This window comes from Halyomorpha halys, unplaced genomic scaffold (assembly GCF_000696795.3).
Source record: "Halyomorpha halys isolate HHAL.00 unplaced genomic scaffold, Hhal_1.1 Scaffold654.1, whole genome shotgun sequence".
Classification (NCBI taxonomy): domain Eukaryota; kingdom Metazoa; phylum Arthropoda; class Insecta; order Hemiptera; family Pentatomidae; genus Halyomorpha; species Halyomorpha halys.
The window spans coordinates 160,246-171,049 of NW_027108478.1; the positions used below are offsets into that span (position 1 = coordinate 160,246).

A 10,804-nucleotide genomic window follows, 5' to 3' on the forward strand; every position below is an offset into this window, starting at 1 on the left:
CTTCTTCTTGCTGGACAGAAATTGATGAAGCTTCATCCTCTCTCTCTGGAGCCCCAGACACGAGTGACCACCTCTCAAAATGGAAACCTGCCTTGAGGTTACATGTAAACATCGATTGTCCCCCAACAGTTAGGGATTTTTCCAAATGATTTATTTTCTGAATATTATTCATTTCCACTATTCCTTGATTTCTATTTTTCCTTTAATTTACTGTATTTTCAATTACGAGGGAAAGAGTTAAAATAGTTTTTATGATATTTGAATCTGCTCAATGTGGCCTTGATTCAACATACCGCCATCTTGGTTTTTTGTATCACGAAGTTATTATAAACAATGAAACTTGGTTAGTTTGCTTTTTGGATAAACAAAACAAATGAATATTAAAATGATACATAAAATAAAAACCCTTTATACATCAAAATATACTATTTACACAAAAAGAGCATATTACAATATATATATATATATATATTGTCAATACATTCAGTACTATTCGCCTGTTCAGGGAATAATGTTATGACAATACTGTCTACAACATTCGATTTTGTGGGGAGCTGCATCGTGCCATTACAAAGTTTCTTAAGCGCTATTTTGTAAAGTCTACCCCATGGGTCTGCATCCACCTCATCACAGAGTTCTCTCCAGCACCTTCGTTTGCTTTCTTTAATGGCTTGTCGGAGGTTCCTTCTAGCTCTCTTGAAGCACTGAAAACTCCGTTAGACCTCTCGCTCGCTGGTAACGTCTTCTTGCTTGGTTGCAACACCGGCGAAGATCGTCAATAGTATCTGTCCACCAGTACACTGAGGAATGATGTTTGCCAGGCTTTGAACGGGTCATAGCTGCATCACAAGCCCCAGATATAAAAGAGGTCAGTATACACGCCTTTTCCTCAGCTGACCCTTTCAATTCACACTCATCCTCCAGCATTAAAGTGAACGAAGCGCCATCGAAAGTCTTCGTGTTCCAGCCATTGATTCTCCATCGACAACTCTTCTTTCTTATTGGCGTATTCAGTGTAATCAATATAGCCTGGTGATCACTGTTTGTATAAAATCTACTAACCTCCCAAGTAGCGATCCGATGCAGGTGACCACTCACAAACGTCAAATCAATGATAGATGATCTTCCTGCTCTTGTGAACGTCGGGTTTGATCCAGTGTTCATAAGGACCATATCATTTAGTTGTGCGAATGCTTCCAGGAGAACTTCACCTCGTTGATTTGTTATTCTGCTTCCGCATTCCTTTGCCCATGCGTTGAAATCACCAGCTATGATAGTTGGATTATGGCAACTAGCCTCTAAGACAATGCGATCCAACAAATTCACAAAGTTTTATATTGTGATGCTGGGATAGGCATAGCAGCTAAAGATGTACACGTCGTTGATCTTCGCCCATACAAAACCAGAGTGCGATGTAGTATTCACTTCCTGAATAGCTTGGGAATTTGTGTGTGTGTGTGTAAATGTTTGGAGGAAGGCTTACGTTTGGTTTCTCGTTTTTTCTAGCAGGTAGTCCATCTGTTATTTCTGTTTTGCCTTTTGTCTATTTATACTTAGTGTTGTTAATTATGTCTTTTGTATTTATTAGTTTAGAGTAAAATGAATTTAAATTGTGTATATCTAATTGTTTGTTGATAGCCTGATCCTTAAAATTTACTATAGAGTATCTTTACACGTTGTATTGCAAACTGAACACCAATATGAAAGACAAAGATTAAAAAAACTGTCCTAGAATTCACTATGAAGAAACTGTACAACCATTTAATTAAAGGGAAATTAGGAGGAAAACATTCTCAACCAGTTAATTAAGATCAATTCAGGTATTCTATTTAAGAAGATATGTGGAAACACCTAAAACACACAATCAAAAAGAAACTGGTTGAATTGGATTCTAAATATCAAAATTATATAAAAGATTTGGATCCAAAGAACCAGTCCCTGTAAAAGATTACAAACACCAAGCATGGAAAGGCCACCTTGGCCAGAGGGAAGAGGTGTGCCCTCACTTCCTCAACTCCAAAGGCATCTCCCTTCCCTACCTTCTTGTATGATTTCCTTAGGTTACAAAGTATCTTTACATTGTTTTCCAAGTATAAATGAAAAAATAAATTAACTGGTGGCTAAAAAATATTATATATTGGACACTGAAGAATGCAAGTGAAATAATATAATGATAAAATGGCAATGAATAAAGCAATATACTGAGTTTTATTAGTTTTCATTTTATACTGGAAAGTCAGTAAGTATACCTGAATTTGTGTGTAATTCTGCATTTTCTTTCTTGAAATTTTTTCAGAGCTTCTTGTGTTAGAGAAAAATCACAAGAAAAATTACTACTAGCACAATAGTCAGTTTTTCTAAGGGTTATATTTCTACATACAACAATTTTTGGGAAATTAAACTAGTCTTACTTAACTACTGGAAACATTTTTCTTAGTAAAATTGCGAGGATGCAGAGAATAATTAATTTAGATAAGTACAAGCCAACAAAGCATTTTAAATTAGAATGAAAATACAAACCAAATTATCAATTTTATCAAAAATTAGCATAGACTCGCTACCTATATAAATGTAAGTTACAATATCAAAAGTTAAAAATAAACTATTCATTGATCTCTAAAATGTATTAATTTTTATTTTTTTTTCCTCAACTTTTGAGTTTCAATATTCTGATTTTGGTCTTTTATAAGCTTTTTTACTTTAATATTGAAATAGGCTTTTCCATCAACCAATGTTTGTGGTTGTTCTCTAAAGCAAGGGAAAATGAGGTACATCTACTAAGAAGTTCATATTTAAACAATGCAAAACTAATTTGTTGATATAACGATTCATATTGCTTTTGATCATTACATTTTCATAAATCCTATTGATAAATATTTTTTTACAAATAATCCATATCATTTTTCTAAGGATACAGATCTTTTGGGAACCTGCAGAGAAGAATTAGTATTAACTTAATTTTAAAACATTTTTCAGTGTGTGAGTGTAAAATTATTATTTTTTAAGTATAGTTTGACATTCATACATTTGTATGTATTATTAACACATACAAGATTGCAAAAGGACATTTATGGACCATATTCTGCTAGATACATATAACATGAATTAACAACCGAATTAAAAAACTCTGGTTTTACCTAAATGCATTACAATATGTGCAGAATAATAAAATAAAAACATGTATATATTCCATAGCACCATCACTAAAAATCTACTTCAAAAATTCGACAGTTGGTGACCAACCATTTTTTGGGTTAATATTGTAATATGCCACATTCAAGGGCAATAATTAATGAAAATAAACATATTAATATTAAAATAATAGCTAAAAGTTATTGTGGGCAGAATATTGTGTTGATTAACAACCAACAAACATCAGTCTTAATGATAAGCAACTGGATATGTTTGTAGATTATTTCACTCTTAGTGATAAGCAGTAGTATTTTTTTTGTTTAATATTATATTTAATGATATAAATGGGTTAAATAAAAGGAAATTAGTCTATATTTTTAAAAGAATAAACAGGCTCGTTTCAAAGGGAAGTGTAGTTAAAAGGATTTTGACTAAATAACCATGAGTGGTATATCCTAAACGGAAAATAAGCTGCAGAAATAAAATTATAACATTCCTAGTGATCAAATTTCTGAAGCAGGCTTTTTGAGGGATTATGTTTAGGATTAGAAAAATTTTAGAAAATAAATTGAAGAATTAGATAAGAAAAACACAAAAATATCCTCCATATTGCAACAATATTATCTAAATTGAAATGATTTAGGTTTCTGTATGTTGCTAGTTACTAATTTTTATAATTATAATTATTTTTATAACAGAATTATTACTAAATACTTCCCATGGACCCAAAATAAGGTAGTGTGATTAGACAATGTTGACAAATTGTAACATATCAATGTGAATAACAAATAATTGATTTTCGATAATGATAAAATTAGTAGAGCTAATGAAAATTTCATTAAATGATAAAGAAGAAGATTGCATATAAACATTAATTGATGAATTAAACTGCTTTTGTAGATAAATTATTGTTACCACCTATTTTTAAAAATAATGCTTACTTACCTTTTATAAAATAGGTAGGGTAGTACTTCATCTCTCTAAAGCAGATCTTCAAAAATCTTTCTTTACTGAGAATTCTTCTTCACTAAAAAATTATTCCTTTTGAAATGTAACAAAGCTACAAGTTCACTTTGGAAAAGTAAGTGGGAGTCCTATTATTTATGAGAAAATTATAATAATAATTGTAGCCAGCCTACAATTAATTAACTATTATTGTAAAAAATAATCCAAAAATTTCATCATTATGTGAGAAATTACCTTATCTTCCCTTCTACATTCAATGATGAACATTAAGCCAGCATTAGACAGTAGGTTCGTTGTAACGCCATTGGTTACACATGAGTTTTTCTCTCATACAACAATTTTGTATATTTCTACTGCATGTCGAGTTATATTTCTTGGAGTCATTATAAAATAAACATTTATTGACCCAGGTGGGAATTAAACCCACAACATCTGAACCAAGTGTTCTGTGACCCTCACCCCAACCTATCAAGTCCTCAAATAGCAGACATGGCATGTAAATATAGTATGTTGAGGGCAAATATGTTTAGCGCAATTATCACAACTTTCTTGTTGCTTTATTATGAACAAAATGCGTAGAAGCATTCACAGATGTATGGTGCTAATAGAGATTGTTCAATTTTAGCAAGTATCTAGAAAGAATTTTTATGTTCAACAGGTAAGTTCGGAGTTGAAAATCTTTTTATTTGGTGAGGTTATTTTATTCAATGCTTTTTATTATTTATTTAAGAAATCCTTTCTATATATTTTTCCCCAGGGCTAAAAAAAATAAAATAATATAATTTGACTGTTATTATCATCAAGTTCAGTAATGTAAAAAATATTATCAAAGGCCAATGACAGCTTGTCTGTGATAATGAATACAAGTTTTTAATTTATCAACAACATCTAGACCACCTTCTGTAAAATTTAAAAAGACAAAGCCTTCGATTCAAATTACTCTCCAGTACCTTAATCGATTTTTTTATCAAGTAGAGTAGAATATAAGAGAATATTTTAATTCTGGACAGTAAGATATGAAAACTTCAGAATCTGAATGTGCAATCTTTGTAATCTTTATGGGCCTTTCCTGAGGAAAAAAAAATTGAGAAATTTTTAAAGGATACCAGCTATAATGGTCCTATTTTGTATCATTGTGAAATAGCAGTCCATCGTAACATTTTGTCCCATATTAAAAATTGGTAAAGAAATTTTCATGACTACATTCTGCACATTATTATTTAGTTTATATAGTCCATCTGGTTGTTTTCCAGCAAATATTTCTAAATTGTTAGAATAAAATGTATGGGCATCTACTAGTGCCCAAATTTAATTTTGAACTTAGTGGGTTTATATTCAATGTACTCTCAAACTTTACATCAACTTAAGGCATCTTGTCTACCTTAGTGAACATCTCACTTTGATAACTATATAAATAAAATCTCAACAACAAGGTAGCTCTGAAGCACTTAGTTCCTGAGCAGTCTTTGGTTTAAAACTAATTTAAGTTCAGATGCTGGGCTTTTTGCTTTTTTCGACTCTGATAATATAGAAATATAATGGATGAATGAATGAATAAAATAGCCTTTTATTTATGCAAAATTAAAATTATACAAAATATAATATAAATATTCACATTTAAAGGGAGATAGAAACAGAAATATATATATTAATTGACAAAACATTAACTTCTAATTCACTTTTCTTTCCATCTTTCTACATCCTTTCTTGCATAGGCCTTCCCTTTCGGGAGTAATAATCAGCACTTCCTGGGGTAACCAGCCCTAATGGGAGGCGTTCTTTACACTTCTCTCTCTAGACAACCCTGTCGCGAGCAGCTTAAATTATGGTTTTTAATTTTACATTCTTCTTTTATGCCATTTGTCATAAGTTTCATCTTCTGGTAGTTTGGATAAAGACCAATTTCTTCACATAATAATAGAAGCTGCTTAATCATTTCCATCAGTTGTTCCGTGTCTATTGCAAAGAGCACAATATCATCATGCCTATGTCTTCCCATCCAAGATGCCAGAACACCATCTCCAATACTAGAACAAATAAAATTAGGGACAGAGGATCACCCAGTCGCACACCCCTCTCAACATCAAAGCTTTGTCCTTTCTTTTCAGCCATAATATATATGCTGTCATCTCCTTATAAAACTCTGTTATTATTCTAATATATTTGTCTTTTATTCTTATTTCTCTCAGTGCCTTAAATACTTCTGAATGTAAAATGCTGTCAAAAGCTTTCCTAAAGTCAAGGAAACAAACATATAGAGAGAATTTATATTCATTTGCTTTCTCGATGATTTGGTTTACAGTCTGAACATGGTCCACTGTCGAAAATCCCTTCCTAAAACCTGCTTTTTCTTCATCAACACATTCCATTATTCTTTTTATTAGCCGTTGTTTGAGAACACTGGTGAAAACTTTTGCCATAGTTAACAGTAGGAGACAGGCTAATAATTCTCTATATCATGCTTATTACTTTTTTTATACAGCAGAATTATATAGTAATACAATGAAGTAGGCCTAAAATAGCCATTTCATCAAAATCTGTCTCTTGAATATGAAAATCTTTCTCACAATTTAGTTAGATAAATATTCATGCACTTTCTAATATAGTGAATAATATCATCAGGAAGAATAGTTTCCGTAAAAATAACATTGTTTTTGCGTGTTTCAGAGATTTACACTTGAATTTTGGAGATTTACACTTGGAAGCTATGATAATATAGTTTTCTTTTAAAGTCATTTTACGTAACGAAGGATGCACAGACTCTGTGTTTACTGTATCTTTTCCAAAGTTAAGTTACCCTAAATGGTGAAGGCTCATTAACTTCATTTTCAGAACAATTTTGTTCCAAATCTGTTCAGTGGTTACTCTCATGCACATCAACTTTAATTTCAGGATTTGCATCAACCAAATCTTCCAGGGCCACATGGTATGAATTATTTGCCCATTCGACATTTTCTGAAAAAAGAAAAAGTTTAAACAAAATTTTTAAATTGAGAAGAAAATAAGAAGATTGTAAATAATCACAATTTCAATCCACGTTATAACAGTTTTTGAATAAATTAAATTTATTCTATATACTTACCCAAAAAAGACACTGCTTCTTTATATAACCTTTTTTTTTCTTTAAGTCTCAAGCATGTAAAAAAAAAAAATTACAATATGAAAAAAATTCCAGTTCATAACATGAGAGAAAATCTCACAACTAAAGGCAACAGTGTTTTTACTGAAGATCAAACAGAAATGCAACCTCCACTACTATACACTAGGGAAGTCTTCGATAGAAAGTTAGGAGTTCCTCAAGAATCACAAATAAAAAGAATATGTAAACATTATATAAAGTAAATTAATGTGAGAGAAAAATCTCATACAGTAACCTATGGCAGGTTAAGTTAAAACATACTTTTTATAAAGTAACATATATGAAAAAAATAAAAATAAAAAAGGTAAATCAAAATGGTTCAAACTTAATTATATTTTCAGTTAAATTTAATAATTTTCCTATATTTTTACAGTCATTATACATTTTATTTATTGTGATATAATCTAAATGATTGCATATTGAATCTTGAAGAAAAGATACTATAAAACTGAACCTGATAAATACCCCCAAGGAACTCAATGATGTAATGAGTAACAACAATAACTGTTTACTTTTTATGAATTCACAGTATCATTATAAACAACTTATGCAGATATTGCTGCTTTGCTTAAATAGTGGCACATATGAACATAAAAGAACATTTTTTTTTATTTTGTATTGGATGTATTACGTATATTACATCGGAGAATGGGCATACATTGTGATAACTCTACTAGCTTGGGGACAGTCTCTAGGATGACCCTAATAGAGAAAGTAACCCCAGTCTACAGTACTTTGTTTGAAATACGTCTAATTAAAAATAAAATCAAAAGTTTTTTTTTTTTAGATGTACCAATATTAAAGCAAAGCAGCAATATTTCTAAAAATCAAAATTCAGTATTAGAATAATAGAACTGAGTAATACAAATCTATGGGGAAAATTTAAATGTATCTTAGTTAAACGGGTATAACTCAATAACTCATTTTTTTAAAAACATTAGGGGTATATTTCATGTAGAAATATTTTCTTCTTTTACCATGTTAAAACAATATAACATATAACATGGTTGAGAGTCTGTTACTCGATCTGCTAAATGGAGGATGACATCACGTAACAGACCAGCTGAGCTATTTACTATTTTGTTACTCGTAATGTGTTTTGATTATGTTAGTATTATTTTGTAAGTTTTTTTTTTCAACTAGTAAAGCGATGGATGACAATAACAATAATGTAATGACAGTTGCCAATTAGCAAATCTTGATTCTCTTCCTCACAAGATAGAAGATCAACGAGGCATTTATTGGACAAACTTTCACTTTTTACTCACTTTAGGCATGTTGTAATAAATTACTTTAATCAAAATTTAAATTTAAACAATAACATAAAGTTATGGCAGGAAAGGTTATATAACAAGTAGCTCAGAAAATCTGGTGGGAGCAAAAGTCTGTTGTAAGAATAGTTGTCTAATAATCTTAAGGATAGTTGAATATCATTAGATATGATATATGATCTAAAATACATCAATTATAATAATTTAGATCCATTTAGCTTCAATATTCTTTATTAATTTATTTTACATTCCCAACATTTTGGCAAACGTGGCCATTATCGAGGATAACCTTAATTTTCAATTTTACAGCCTCACAATAATTTCTAATACAGTTTCAGGTTCAAGTCTAATAAAAATGGTCGATTAACCTATATTTGTGATCCATATTGTTTAATATTAATTCTTTTAATTGAAGGTTTGATTTAATACCAAATTATTAAAAGATACAGATGGTAAATATAGGTTAATTAACTACATAATATTAGACTCGGGCATAATATCCTACAACTATTTTAGAAATTATTGTGAGGCTGTGAAATTGAAAATTAAGATTATCATTGATAATGACCAGGTTGGCTGAAATGTTGGAGCTGTAAAATAAATTAATGATGAGTGGTGAGGCTAAATAAATCTAATTTATAAATAAAACCATTCTCAAACAGGAAATCAAAATATATAAAATCTAAAACATAATTAGCAGAATAATTTTATACAAATTATGACACAAATTTCATCAGTTGAGCATGCAAATGTACTATTTTGACATTGCCTGAATAGCTTTAATACCACAGAACTGGTCATCTTCAAAAATATAAATATATACAGCTATTCTTCATAAAGAGTGACTAGAAGGGTTTTGATTTTAAGGAAAAACCACTAGATTAAGAGGGGCTGGTAAGTTAGGATACAAAACCCATGAGATATGATTAGACCCTGGTAGGAGAAACTGTAATGGTACAAGATCGCAAATAGAAACTGAAAATATAAGAATCAATTAGCTGTAGTAGATGCAAATTACAAAAAATAAGGCATTGTAGGAAAATCCTCCAGGTGAAAGCAACAAAACAATCTATTGGATACTTTTATATCTCTGAAGTACCTGGATGTCAACAGTTGTACCCCAACAGCAGCAGTAATAACATAATATGGCAGGCTATAACCTATCTACAACTGGATGGAATATTTAAGTACTTCCTACTTAAATCCTTAGTAGTTCATCTAAGGCCTGAAAAGTGGGATAAAAATGTAGATAGTTGCGGGAAAGGACCAAAAGAAGTTCATGTTTTAAATAACCAGCACCCCTCAAATAAGAAATTAATACAAAATATATTAATATACTAATTAAAAACAATATTATTTTAATAAGATCAAGAAAAAAGTGTTTCAATCTACTAACGAAAACACAAAAATTCAGTGAGTATACAATTCACTACATATGTGCTATTAAGACTGTTTGTTTTATATCATAGCATATATAATGCAGAAATAAAAATGGAAGAATTGGCATACCTTCAAGAGCAAATCTTTGAATCGAAAAATTCAGAAATACATGTATATCAAAAGTATCCAATTAATGGATCAAAACTGGTCTGTGTAAAAAACCTAACCTGTTAAAATATAACCTTTTGATAAACAACCAACTAAAAAAATAACATAAGCCTTTCAACTTATAGATATAATTCCAAAGAGTTCAAAATTGTTTGGTGGAAGTCTTTTGTAACCACACTCGCTTGTTACCTCACAATTTATGGATTTCAACTATTTTAACATATCGAAAAATTGTTCCATTTTTAAAGTTATAGAGATCCGTAAGGAATTTATCAATTATTAATAGAAGTGAGCAGCTGGGAAGTATCTAAAGCTGTAATAACATTATAATCAATCTAAGAAAAACAATTTTTCGCTTTGATAGATTATTTAGAGGTAGGGGAGGGAAAGAGGGAGGATTTTGCCTCGGACATCAGTTATTCAGGCCCATTTCACTCTTATACGTCTGACGGATCGTTGGCTAGTGAACGGCCCATCTATCTAGTCGTTAGTATAGAAGCATAGAGCTTTTGCAGCGGACAGTGCTAACAATTCTTTTGAAAGTACCCGTTTTACCCGCCAAATACCTTCCATTGCTTTAACTAATACCTGCTTTCAGGTAATCAGAGATATTATTAGGGGGAGTAGAGGAGATGCTATTCCTCCTATAATTTAAAAGTCCGAAAATTTAAAATATGAAAACCTTCTTCAAAATAAAGTACTCTAAGTACAAGGTTTTTTATTTCAAATATTCACTGTTCCAGTACCG

General features: G+C 30.6%; 1 protein-coding gene across 3 annotated transcripts in view; it reads right to left on the minus strand.

Annotated features, from left to right (window-relative positions):
• Nucleotides 1–10,161, minus strand: part of Creld (Cysteine rich with EGF like domains) — a 43,382-nt gene extending 33,221 nt beyond the window's left edge. The window contains exons 1-3 of one of the 3 annotated variants that reach the window (XM_014427529.3): nucleotides 10,018–10,145; nucleotides 9,608–9,733; nucleotides 4,078–4,159 (exon numbers count right to left, since the gene is read on the minus strand). The gene's annotated coding sequence lies outside the window, so the exon portion shown is untranslated. Of the gene's footprint in view, nucleotides 1–4,077; nucleotides 4,160–9,607; nucleotides 9,734–10,017 lie in introns of all 3 variants that reach the window. The other 2 variants (XM_014427527.3, XM_014427531.3) reach the window with 2 other exon arrangements.
• Between the last annotated feature and the right edge of the window lie 643 nt (nucleotides 10,162–10,804).